Here is a 12,646-nt window from a genome sequence, read left to right as displayed (position 1 = left end):
GCCTGGGGGAGGTGTTAGCATCTCCACCCAGTGCAGGCTTTGTTACTGGCCTCAGAGTGACGAAGGCACTCTCCCCATGGGGCCAGCAACATGTCTCGGTTGTGGCAGGCTGCTGGAACCAGTCAGCCTACACAGATAGTCGGTTAAGGTTTCAGGGGGCACCTCTAAGGTGCCCTCTGGGGTGTATTTCACAATAAAATGTACACTGGCATCAGTGTGCATTTATTGTGCTGAGAAGTTTGATACCAAACTTCCCAGTTTTCAGTGTAGCCATTATGGTGCTGTGGAGTCCGTGTTTGACAGACTCCCAGACCATATACTCTTATGGCTACCCTGCACTTACAATGTCTAAGGTTTGGCTTAGACACTGTAGGGGCACAGTGCTCATGCACTGGTGCCCTCACCTATGGTATAGTGCACCCTGCCTTAGGGCTGTAAGGCCTACTAGAGGGGTGACTTATCTATACTGCATAGGCAGTGTGAGGTTGGCATGGCACCCTGAGGGGAGTGCCATGTCGACTTACTCGTTTTGTTCTCACCAGCACACACAAGCTGGCAAGCAGTGTGTCTGTGCTGAGTGAGGGGTCCCCAGGGTGGCATAAGATATGCTGCAGCCCTTAGAAACCTTCCCTGGCATCAGGGCCCTTGGTACCAGGGGTACCAGTTACAAGGGACTTCCCTGGATGCCAGGGTGTGCCAATTGTGGAATCAAAAGTACAGGTTAGGGAAAGAACACTGGTGCTGGGGCCTGGTTAGCAGACCTCAGCACACTTTCAATTCAAAACATAGCATCAGCAAAGGCAAAAAGTCAGGGGGTAACCAGGCCAAGGAGGCATTTCCTTACAATGTCACTATTTTCATTACTCATCTTACTAGTATATGGCACTGAGCTTTTCTTTTGATTATTTTCTTTTCTCAGTTGGACTTATCATGGTCCTGGTACAAACCTTGATTCATTACCAAGGTGTACCGTCAAATATATATTGATATATCCACACATGTGATAAGCAACTTCTACACCGAATATTACAAGACGACCATATTGTGACACAGATCAAATAACTTACAGTCTTTAATGAGGTATGATTCTTGAGTATAATCCTTGGTGGTTCTTTTATTGCTTCTATACAGATATCTTCTCTCTTCCTCTCGTTTGTTCGCCACTAGGGTCACTGATATGCATTTTTGTAATCTTGTACACTGGGTGATACAACGACTCACTCCATTAAATTCTTATCTATGGGCTATATCCATTCAGCATGCCTATTATTCCTTTCTCTAGCAATCTAGGCAAGCACCAATCGGTTATTTGCTAACCCACCTAACATAAAAGGAGGGGTAAATTTTTTTGGTGATGGCAAAGATCGTACACTAGGCATTGGAACTATTGGCTGACCATGATATGTTTTGGATATTGTTTCACAGCCTTGAAAAAGTCGTTTTCACGACGAAACACGTGTCGTCTGTATATACATGGATTGGTACAACGTTTGCTGTTTTCATTGAATACCCAAGAAGAATAAAGGACTTACATTTGGAATGCTTGGATGTGCCGTGGTTCTTTCAACTTACTTCATTCATTGTGGACCTTCGGGATCACAATCTACACACCTTGTGGCTGGGTGTGGAGCCACTCTGGCACTCCGTATACTATATATGTCTAACTGTCAATAATATGTACTTTTTTGGATTTTAATACCAGCAAAGAAGAAAAAAAAATTTTGAAGTGCGCACCATCTTAGTACACAGCCACTGGCTATCTCTATGTTTAAAAACTCCGTCTAATATTGGAGTGGACTTATTGTGCCACTTTAGGGGATGGGACCCAATTGGAAGCTCTGGGATGCACAATCTCAGTGGGGTCGAAATCCAGAACCCGAAGGGGAGATGCCTGTTTCTTTGGCTTCTTACTGGGACCCGGAGCATCTGAGTTGTCAGAGTCATTAGAAGAGGAATCTTTATTCGAAGACGATGGAGAAAAGGCAGAATTCTTCTTTGAGCTATAGTTATGTTCGGTAACTCGTTTTTTTATGCAATTTTTCAAATGTGTCAGCATGAAAGTCTCCAGAAGCCGCATCAGCTTACTCTAAATTTTTTGATTTAGACTTGGACTTTTATTTTAGCCACTTCAGATTGCGTATGTTGCCCTTGAAGCCAACCCTGGGAGTGGACGTAATCAAAACGTTGCGCCGAAAAAGGCCCTAAAGCCCTCACTAGAGCATCATTAACAGACTGTTGAACCCTGGTATCAAGGGCTTCCACAAGGTTAACCTCAAGCTGGTTACCAATCTCTTCAGGGTAGTACCCTGATTCATGTTCACTCCATTGAGCCATAATGTTGATGTGGATCAAGAAATAAGTATAATATTAATATTAAATATTAATATGCAAAAGGGGAGTGCAAAAATCCCCCTTACAGGCAGAAAAAAGGCCCAATAAAGAGTGGAGGGAGCAGCCTGTCTAGCACTCTATGCAAAGCCTCTCGAATTTTACAACCCAGTTGTTTAGATTACATACTGGGCGTCAAGGAGCACAGGTGAAATGCACCAAACGGGTCTCTCGTGCAGCGCGAGCAGCAGACACGAGCGGATCTCTCAGAGAAATAAAACTGAAGAGATCAGCTTGTGAGTCAGCGCGCAAAGTCACAAGGAATTAATAAACACAGAAGAAAGACACAACGCGCGTAGCTTGCTTCCGCTCCCCAAAAGCGCACATAAAATCGTCACAAAGCCGAAAAACCTCGTTAGTGTGCCATGCGCCAAAAATAGCAATAAAGCGAACAGAATCGCATCGCTGAACCATACCATAAGAAAACACACAAATCTACATTAGTAAGTAACAAATATCGAAGGAAAAATGAAATAGTACTTATCTGCTGCGGAGCAGCAAAGAAAGAGGAAGTGACTTCTGGGGTCATAGTATTTATGGACAGAGGTCGTGGTTGGTGATTGGGGCATGTGATATTGTACTAAGGCATCATGGGATGCGTAGTTTTTTTGTTAACTTATTTGATTGGCTGCTATTTTGGACAGTAAAGAGAGAGATAGCATAATCGGAGCCTCCGGTCCTGAAATAGAATAACACATGCATAAGAAAGTTGCAAGAAAAAAGTACATGGGAAAAGACAATGGCAATGATAAGAAAGTATTTTTAAGCAGGTATATACATGTACGCACAATCGTTATTACTCCACAAGCATGAATATACACAAGCATTGATACTACACAAGCATGAACAAAAGAACTTGTTCATAAAAAATATACATTTTTCACAATGAAAAATAATTGCAAAGTTATTCTGTGTTATCATCACTATGTTACTGTTGCAAAGGCAAATGGCAGAGGTCATTCATAAGGACCAAGTACCACAAAATGTTTTGTGTCCAAAATCGAGTGCTCATGGGAATGCTCTTTCAGTCGGCCTGTCAAGCGTTTATCTCATTATGAAGTGGAAAGAATCCAGGGAAATAATTAGCAGTTTTTTTTTGTCCATAGATATAATCTGTTTTTCATGCTTTATACATTTATCGTGTGTTAGCAATGTTATTTGTGTCTCAAAAGACCCAGTGGGTGGCATAGTAAAAGTATTTTACAAAAAGTAGTGGTCACAATATGCAAAATTAGATCTAACTTTTAGAAAAATGCATCATAATATGTAATAAATAATGACCCAGTTATTAGGATAAATAGAACAGGGACCATGAATCACATTCAGTAAGTTCAAGCATTTTCAAATACAGTACATGTTCATAAAACTACAGCAGATGGCATTCCAGTGAATAGCATACAGTAAGCTTATGATCAAATCTTTCCAAGTACAGCAGTATGTGCCTACTGTTTTCATGCGCCAGGGTGAGTGTTCATGTATCTACAAAATTATCATTCATGATTTGGAGTAGCAGGCTTATAGAATGGAATTGTCTTAATAGCTGGTGGTATGGAGTTGTGCAACCTTAGTGCACTTAATAAGAATGATTGTTTTGTAGTTTTAGCTTTCTTAAATCCTGGATCAAGACGTTTGTCTTTACTCTGAAGGTGGCGTTGTCTGCCAGAGGCCAGGTAGGTGGGGGCTACCAAAAACATGGGTTAGTGCATCATACAGACTAGTTTATTGATAGCTAATTTATTGATGGTCCTCACTTCTAAGTTGAGCCACTTTTGAGTGTGTAGAAGATGTGAGGTGTGGTTGAACTTTCCTGTGCCCATGGTCTTGCTTGCAGTGTATGCATGAAGACTCCGAGCTTAATTCAGTTTAGGAATTCATAGCTCAGTCTCAATAGTTCAAGAGTTTGAATTCATATTTTTATACTTGTTCAGAATAAAGGTTTGATTCCCCAGAGGACTGAGTTGAAATGCCACCCCCACTTTGCCATTGCATTGATGCATGCTTTAATATTATGTTATTTCCCATGAAGAGCCCAAAAGATGTGGCACACTCCAGGACTGAAGAGTTTCAGTTCTGGTAGATACTTCTAACAGTAGATTCCTCACCTTGGGAATGTATCCTTGTACTAGTCTGAATCCAGAATACCCAAAAAGCAGTGCTTCACTGTGTCCATAGGAGGCATCATACTACTCCACATTAACTTTGTTCTGCTCTGAAAGTGATGAGCAGAGCCACATGTAAGCACCACTTTTACACTCTTATGTCAGTTCCTTTCTTTCCATGCCTGCAGATGAGGATCCGGAGTTCCACTTCTTCTTCACACAGCGGAGAGATGTTTTCTTCAAAATTTGTAAGTGTGCAAGGCATCGTGTCACAACCTAAAAATACAGGGATTAAAACTTGGGGGACAGTCACAAACAGATGTCTGACTGATCCCCACAAGGTGTGCCTCTGGTGCTTGGGTTCGTCACTCAACTCCTGCTATGACTGTTCTCAGATGAATCTAAAAGCCATTCAAGAATGCAAAACTGTACATGGAAAAACACTGCAAGACTCCACGCAGGTCCTGCTCCAGGTCGAAATCGAGAGTGCTCCCTTTCCTATTCCAGAAGTTGTTCATGCAGCAGCTCTTCCTCATGGTTGAAGTCTTTGTGTAAGTCTAAGAAGAATTCAAAGCGAGACTCAACCCTTCCTACCACTCTCATTTGGCCCAGCGTTCTCACAACCTAATTGACCCTGGTGCAGGAACACCGGACTCGATTCTACCAGATAAAAAATCCAGCTAGTAAAATAGTTTTTGATCTGGGTTGCAAGCGCAGCCCGAGCCCAACTCTCACCTGGCCCACCTTTGGTATTTGAGGAACATGCAATGGTCCCTCCTGCCAGGCCACATCCTGTCCTGACTTCTGCCACCCTCCACAAACCTCCTCTCCCGCCCTTCACCTTGCACTGGCCCCTCTTCACACTTACGGCCTGCTTAGAACAGGCTGTAAATATGAGCATAAGTCCCAATGTAATTGAGAATTACTTGGTACGTTTAGCCTGAAAAAGCAGGTCTGCACAGTTATTCCTCTTTCCATGGAGGTTGAATGTTGAAAGCTGGATTTAGGAGTGTGGATGCCGTCTGAAAACATTATTTCAGTCCACAAAGTATGCCTTGGTGTCTGGACACCGATGGAGGCCATGGTTGGATGAGAGTGCACTTCCTTACCTCCTTTACGCACCACATTTGATGTACATTAGAATTATCTTCAAGAAAACTTCACATAAGTGGACTCAAGTAAGGAGATCATCTATTCCTTAGGAGCTACTTTTAGCGAATTCTAAGTTAATGGAGCATTTGTTTTAACCAATGCACAAATCTGACCTGCAACATCTCTAATAGAAAGTAGTCTTCTAGATCACACCATTGTGCAGAAGAGTTAGTGAAACATGCTCTGTGTTCATGTGAAGCTTATTCATGTAAATGTAAGAAAAATATTTATTTTCCATTGTGTTTTTTCTCATCTGCGATCAATTGAGAGATCACTTCACACGCTTGGCATCTGTCAACTGTTGCAATCTACAGATGTGTAGAGCTGCCACACCTGGATTCGCCCACGTTTGCTGCTATTTTCTAAATCTAACTCAAAAGAAGATTTTAAAATTTGTCAGTTAATATTTACATTTTTTTTTAAATGTATTTCTCGTTAAATAAATGTATTTATTTTGTATGTAGGTGGAGATATTTTTGAGTTTATGAAGATGCCCTTGTTTGAGAACTAGCATCACATGCCTATTTTATGTGGCTCCTGACAGAGATTGTACAGGATCAAATACTTATGCATGTTAACATAATGTGTTTGTAAACCCAAAACAACATAGTACAAAGTATGACTGGGTGAAATGTGGCCACATACATTGTATTTTACTGTGCATCGAGGCGCTGTGCTGTTACAGCGGAGAAGCTTTAATACCGGAGTCTGGAAGAGGTGGGATGCGTCCTCTCGGTGCTGAGGCAGAAATAGAACATTGACTAACAGGCAGTGTTAGCTGACTGGGCCACCATTCCATGTACTTACTGATACAACCTAATTAATACATTTTATGCATGCTAACCTCAAGTGAAATAATTATCCGCCTTAGTGTAACTGTTAGCCCATAATAAGACTATGAATCTCAATTCTCTGTAGGCTGTTGCGGTTTCATTAGACTCCTGTTTGTTTCTTCTATTCTGCAACAAAGTATCTTGCTGCTGTGAAACAAGTGAAGCTTCAGCCTTTACATTTAAGAAAACCCCCACTGACGTACAGTCCTCTGAAATAAATTAATTGTCTTATCTTCTTTTTGTTAACACGAAATACTGGCCCAACAGTTAGGTTTGAATGAATCAATTATGATGCAGTTACATGTCAAAGGAGCGTGCATCCCTGTCTGTTGAGTGAGAAAAAGGATGTAATGGCGTGCCATAGGAACTCAGAGGCCGGGTTGGGATGCAGGGAGACACTGGGTTCAAGTTTACGTTCAGTAGGGTAAGGAGTAAACCCACATAATGCCAGGCATTTTGTTAATGTAAGTTGTGGAATGATTGTTGGTACCGGCAGAGTGCTCTGCAAATGATGTTCTCGGCCAGTGCCGTGCTGCAGGATTTCACCCACACTAGAGTGCTTTTGGTTTGTAATTACATGTGTATGGTGCTTACTACCCCTGATGAGGCACTGAAGCGCTTTACTGTGATTAGCATGCTACTCCGGGTTCCAAGGTTAGTGGTCAATGTTGGTTATTTTCAAGTAGTCATGTGCTCTCAAGAAAAATTGCATGCATTTACTCTGGTTACTTTGTGATATATTAATACCAGGTAGGTGTCATCACTAGTGTGGGCTATGTGTTTTCAGATGAATAGATGGTGAGAGAGATAGGCTGGCAGAGATTAGGTAATGTTGGATCACATGAATAGAGTTTTAAAGAAGAATGGTTATAATCTAAAATTAGCTATCATACAATTGCAGAACTACAGTAAGAAGGATTGAAGCAGGCAGGCATGGACAAAGATGGTATACAGAGGATGGAAGGTAAGAAGAGGGTCACTGAAGAAAGAAAGTATATCAAGGTCAGTTTTTCATGCAGGGTTTTAGGAGTATAGTTGTAGAAGTCCTCCTGTTATAGCAAGCAATCAGAGAATGTAAACTATAGACAGAAACAACATTATACATGGTGCTTCATTTGAGGGGCAGACAGTAGTATAAACGTGTGGTTCTGAGTGTACACATCATTTAAACATTAAACACCCCAGCCTGCTGTGTACCAAACCTAGGACAGCTCTTTTAAACATAGTCTGGAGAATCACAACCTGGGTACTGGGCCAGTATGCTGTACAAGGACAGTTGGTGCAGAAAAAAGAAAGGTCTCATATATGTATCTTCGCTTACTCACAAACAAAAATAGTTGGCAGTAGCTGAGAGTGTCTTGCCAGTTCCCAGCCAGACTGATATTTGTTTTATTACCTGTCACATCCAAGTGTATGTTGTGTGTGTTTGTGTATGTGACTATTTTAGTATAAGCATTTTATGTATAAGAGAAGCAGAGTGATGAAGGCCTCTGTGTTCCATTTTGGAACTGGGAACGAGTTGCATGAGTTGGGGGCGATGCTATTGGAAGTGGAAATGGAAGTGAATTGTAAGTGGAAGTATATATTATGATGCAGGAAAAGGAGGCCTACACAGTAAAGTAAGGACAAGAAGAAAAGGCTCCTGTAAAAATTCAATTAGGTTCTTCCACTGCCACTTGGTAGATGGTGACAGAGAACAGGAATGCAGTCTCTGTTGAGTAAGAAGGGTCTTTTAGGTAAAACCACTCTTGTCTCTTTCCTGATCAACGTCTTTGTGTGACTCTTACTTATGTACATAAGGCCCACTTCTCATCCTGTGGGCAGTATAACTGTTTTTGTAGCTCTTTAGGAGGGTATCACCATGCAGAATAAGACTAGCCTTTTTTGCTTATCCCAATCTAGGTGATATTATAGAGGTGCAGTTGGAGGTATTCTAGTCATCGCCTGGATTGAAGAGAGTGATTGGATCTCTTGATATGTTGTCCTTCTCAAGGTATGTTGGTTGAGAGACCACCATCCATGATGGAGGTAGCTACCACACTGTCCCCTGCTGCTTGGTAGTGATGTTTCTGCTCTAAAGCTTTAGCTGTGTAGTTGGCAAAATAGCAGATAGTAAAATGGGCTGCTATGAATATTTTACTATCCACCCAGGTGGAGACGAAAATCCACTTGTAATATCTCTCCACCTGGAAAATACTGCTATGGAGGTCAGCAGTAAATTGTCTGTAATAAGGGCTAGAGTGTATGAACTATTGCTGCTCTCTCTTTTACCCCCTCAATTTAACTATAAATTGGAAATACTCAGAAGGTGGTCTAGTAAGCCACTAAAATGTCCATGCACTATCAATTTTTCCTGTTTGCCAAAGTGTTTACTTGACTATCTATCAGATATATTCAACATGTAATACATATTATTACCAAGTAGTGCTCGCCACTGGATAGGTATAGCTAGGACCATGTTTCCATAGGGTTTGCTTATGTCTTTGGCGCCTATAAAAATGCATACCAATGTATAATGTTTCTTATGGAAAAATGTATAGATTGATAGGCATTTTAATAGATCTGTGTAAAAAAGAAATATACACATAGGAGCCTGTCTGTGTGGTATTAATTTCACCATTTTGTATCTGGGGCATCACTGGGGGCACTGGGAAATCAAATTCCACCTCCAGCCTCCTTGAGCCGTACTTGACCTGCTACTTGCAAAGCAATGTAGACCTGCTGATGGATGGCAAGATCAGTCAAGCTTCTCCTGGAACCGCCTGGAACCAGGAAATCTTGCAGCTGATAGGTAGAAAACGACCCCATTTGTGGAAGGGGGGGGGAGGGGTGTGAAGCAAATGTAACAAATGCATCCAAAGTTGTAAGAAACTGGGAAGGTGGGCACCCAAATACTTTTCAAAAGCCATTAGGCAGGAAACTAGTCAGTAGCCACTCTAGAACCAGTAGAACACCCCCTCTAACGTCAGAGGTTAGACCAAGAGAAAAACCAATGGGATGGGGTAGTATGAGCAAAGCAAAGATGGTGATATGGACAGAAAACTGGGTTCTTATTAGGGTTTCCTGTTTACGTTGTATTATTTATGTCGATTCTGGTGGTGATTACCAGTGTTTTCCTGAATTTTAGAAATAAGTGTTTATCACCGTCTAACAGTACATGTACAACATGCATAGTTCCGCTTTGCAGGATCTATAGGTTTCTTTACTTTGGCAGATTATGCAGGTTACTTTTATTAGGCTGTGCTAAGCACACTTCACTGGGCCTGAATCTTAAACTGCACTTTGTTTTTAGTACAACAAAATATACTACATAGTAGTAAACATACTACAAAATATACTGAGTTCTTCACCCCAACTACAGAGTCTCTGTACAAGTTTGTACAAATTTCAGTAATAAATGTGGGAGGGGCACAGGGGAGTGGGTGGTAAAAGGGGCAGACTTATTACTAAAGTGAATGGGATTAGGGAGGGCTAAGAGGGGTTTAGGTAGGGTGAAGGAGGCCACACGAGTAAGCAACGTACACTTTTGTAGTAAGTTTACACTTTGAGTTTGTGAATACTGAAAGCAGTAAACTTACTATAGAGTGTAAACTTACTCAAAAGTGTAACTTACCTTTCGTGATTAGCCCTCTTTGTTTAGCATGGATATAACTTAGACCAGATTCTGCAGAGCATTAGTAGGGAGCATGAGTAGTTCCCAGGTTTTAGGTGGCGAGCTGCTCCTTACTGCAGAGTGCATTGACAACACCACCAGCGCTCTAATCTTATTACCTTAAATATCTGTTTTTCTAGCAGAATTTCTAAGGGTAGAATTAGCCCATTCCAAGACCGCCAGAGTGGCGGTGGCGGTCGGACTGCCACCAGTGTGGCGGTCTGGCAGCCACATGAACGCCCATGACAGTCGCACCATGGTCAGACCGCCAGCACCGTCAGATCACGACTTTTCATCGGTCTGGTGGTGCTGGTGGTCCTAATCTGTCAGGGCAGCGCTGTCCGGGGGATTATGAGTTCCTTCTCCCCAGGCGATTACATGGCAGTAGCCCCGACATGTAAAGGCTGCCAGGGACAGGGTGCAGGGGCCCCCATGGCCAGCCCCATTGTGCTTTGCACTGTCTGCTTTGCAGACAGTCAAAAGCGCAACGGGTGCCGGTGCACCCTACGCACCGCAGCATTGCCGCCGGCTCAATTATTAGCTGGTGTCAATGTTGTGGGCTGTTTCGCGCTGGGCCAGTGGGCCAGTGAGTGTAAATTTTGTTTTCACCTGCTGACCCAGTGGGAAACTCGTAATGGGGCCCACGGTAAGGGGACCGCACTGGCGGTGCTCTGACCGTGGGAGTTTGGCAACCGGCCTCTTCAGTCCACTAAACTCATAATGACCCCCATATGTCTCTTTCTCACCCTCACTCTCTTATGCCCTCCTACATTCACTGACTCACACTCTACAAATGGTTATGTGGAATTGATGCTGCTGTTAAATAAATATCTATAAATAATAAGTAGGCCTATGTCTAGTATGACATTATCTGCCAGTACTGACTTGTAACCAACACTAAGTTGCCTTTGGGTCTTATAGTTTTACTTTGGCTAAATGAAAAACCAAAGCTGGTGGAATGTGTCACCCTTGACATTAGGACAATGGCGGTTATAAATATTGGAAGCACGTTGTTTTACTGTATGGAAAATGCTGTGAAGTGTTCACCACATTCCCTCGTCCATGATGCCAACACACGTTCCACCAGCACCTATGACTCCATCCCACACTAATTGAATAAAGCATGAATGTTTGCATGTCTTCTGTCATGTATAGTGGTTTGAGAGCCAGCCAGGGTTCAGGTGAACCAGACATTTTGTCAGCAAGTGACCGTATAAAAGCACTACCAAACGATGAAATATAATAATTTTATTTACCTCAAATTCTCTACAACGTAAAAAACTGGATGAAATATGAAAACCTGGAAGCTATGTATTTCTATAGCAAGCCAACAAGAATAGTAGACGTAAACAGCATAGCGTTTAGCAACTTTTTTCTACATTATAACAGTTGCATAGTATTTTGTTTTAAAAAAATGAATATGTTGCCCCCCTTCAACAAGACACCAGCAATTACACGGTTTCCCTTACTTGATGTTCTTTGGTTGGTGTGGAGGCTTCTGGGAGTGCAATGAAGTCTGCCTTTGTCTGTACACACTGATTAGGGCCATTTCCCTTTTGATGTTTTTCCCACGGTCTCCATTACAATTAAGGTTTCAAGTTTTTAGTTTAAACCAACAAAGTGATCAATTTTTAAGGTAGGGCACCCTGGAGGTGGTAACTGCTATCGTTTGAAGGCATAAGGGACCAAAACACCCTCCACGAATGTTCAAGAAGAGGGCCACATACAAATCCTACATGTCCCTAATGATCCAAGGTAAAATAGACTGTCACAAACATACCATCCTCTGAGAGTGACCAGACCAGTGGGCTATTGTCAAGGCCCTTGACTGTTTCCAAGGGTGAGTAGCAACTGAGGGCGAGTGCACTATTGCAGTCTATTTCCAGTACCCAAAATTACAGAGAAGCCCTGCATATCCAAACCCCTTTTTCATATTCTGGGAGTAAGAAGGTGGTGGCTTCAGGTTAAAAAGAGGCTGAGATGTCAAAAGGGGCGGTGGACACAGAAGATGATATTGGAATGCTTAGTGCAAATCCAGCACACCTGTAGGAGGCTGGACTGGCTTGTAGTGAGTACCAAGGGGTACTTGCACCTTGCACCAGGCCCAGTTATCCCTTAGCAGCTTAGGCTGATAGATAATGGTAGCTTAGCAGAGCAGCTTAGGCTGAACTAGGAGACGTGTGAAGCTACTACAGTACCACTTAGTGTCATATGCACAATATCATAAGAAAACACAATACACAGTTATACTAAAAATAAAGGTACTTTATTTTTATGACAATATGCCAAAGTATCTTAGAGTGTACCCTCAGTGAGAGGGTAGGAAATATACACAAGATATATATACACAATAGCAAAAATATGCAGTATAGTCTTAGAAAACAGTGCAAACAATGTATAGTTACAATAGGATGCAATGGGGAAACATAGGGATAGGGGCAACACAAACCATATACTCCAAAAGTGGAATGCGAACCACGAATGGACCCCAAACCTATGTGACCTTGTAGAGGGTCGCTGGG

This window comes from Pleurodeles waltl, chromosome 1_1 (assembly GCF_031143425.1).
Source record: "Pleurodeles waltl isolate 20211129_DDA chromosome 1_1, aPleWal1.hap1.20221129, whole genome shotgun sequence".
Lineage (NCBI taxonomy): Eukaryota > Metazoa > Chordata > Amphibia > Caudata > Salamandridae > Pleurodeles > Pleurodeles waltl.
Note: the sequence above shows the minus strand (reverse complement) of the source record.